Raw genomic sequence first — 1627 nt, forward strand, 5'->3', positions numbered from 1 at the left:
TGTAACGGCTGTTTTTCCATCTCCAAAACTGTGATTCAGTTGGAGGTGCATTTTATGAGCTGCAACAGAAGAGAGGGAACAATGTATTTCTCTGGAGAGGGACCTTGGCATCCCAGCGTGAGGGGGAGGTCCTCCTGAGGTCCAGAATGTGGGTGAGCCGTCACACCCACATGAGCAGGAAGGCCAGCCAAACTGATGTCTCTAAGGAGAAAAGCCCCACAATCCAGCCTGGAGCCAACGAAGCAAATTTCTGTCATTTAGAGGAGATGCTTCATTTCTTATTTCTCACCAGAAAGTAATCAGAAAGACTGAGGGCCAGGCTCAGAGCACTTTGCTATCAGTTTAATGATAAAACCAGAATTTTGGGGACAAGTTGTTTACCTCCTGGGCCTGTGCCATATGCTGGTTCCCAGCACCCTGGTTGGGATCCAGGACAGGGTGAGGGGTCTGGGTCTGGCCAGTGGGTGTGTTGACTTCTATGGCTGTCCTGGCAGGAGGGGCCCCAGGGCTATGGAGGAACAGACAGTTAGGAGTGTGAATTCCGGAACTCCAGGAAGAAGGCGGCATAGGCAGGTGATGCCCAGGATAACTGGGTGTTTCTATCTATACCACCAGGCCTGAGGCCAGGTCTCCAACAGCTGCCCATGGGGGCCCTGCCAGAGCTAGGCTGGACCCAGGAAACTGCTGAGTGTGGTGTGGATTGTGAGCGTGAGGTAGGGGGAGAGGGTGAGGTGGGGGTTGAGGTGGGTGAGCTTGATCCCAAAGCTAATTCAAGGTTCTGACCATGTCCACCTGTGTATGTCCATCAACACTCCCCTTTTCTCATTCTGGACATCCCCAGGTTCCAAAACCATGGATCAAGGCCAATGACTCATTACACCAAAGATCTGCCAGGGTCTAGAGTCAGTGTCAGGGAGAGTCAGGGAGCTGGACTCTAGGTGTGTGACAGAGTGGAGGCCAAGAGGGCACTCATGGGTGAGGGGATGAGCACGTGTATACAGATGTCAAAAAGGATGGACAGAAATATCAGAATTACCTGTGCAGGTGCAGATGACAATAACAAGGAAAACCGAGTTAAGTTTGGAAAGCTATTTGGCATTATCTATCAGTATTTTCTCTTATTGAGAATTTATTTATTTTTGGTTGTTTTGGGTCTTTTGCTGCACAGGCTTTCTCTAGTTGCGGTGAGGGGGCTACTCTTTCTTGAGTGCTTGGGGTCCTCACTGTGGTGCCTTCTCTTGTTGTGAAGCAGGGGCTCTAGGGGCACAGGCTTCAGTAGTCGCAGCACTTGGGCGGCAGGGGTTTAGGGCACGAGCTCAGTAATTGTGGCACATGGACTTGTTGGACTAAGTCCATGTGCCACACACATGGCCCACATCCCACGGCATGTGGGATCTTCCCGTACCGGAAATCGAACCCATGTCCCCTGCGTTGGCAGGCAGATTCTTATCCACTGTACCACCTATCAATATCTTTAAGTGAATGTGCTTTTACTCAACATGTCATGGTTTTGAGTTATAAATGTACCCTATAGATATGGGCACACATCTACATGAAACATTGTTGTATAAATATATTTATTGCAGCCCTGTTCCTGGGAGCAAAAAAAAAAAAAAAAACTGGAAAT

The sequence above is a fragment of the Bison bison genome, unplaced genomic scaffold (assembly GCF_000754665.1).
Source record: "Bison bison bison isolate TAMUID 2011002044 unplaced genomic scaffold, Bison_UMD1.0 scf7180017864155, whole genome shotgun sequence".
In the NCBI taxonomy this organism is placed as follows: Eukaryota; Metazoa; Chordata; class Mammalia; order Artiodactyla; family Bovidae; genus Bison; species Bison bison.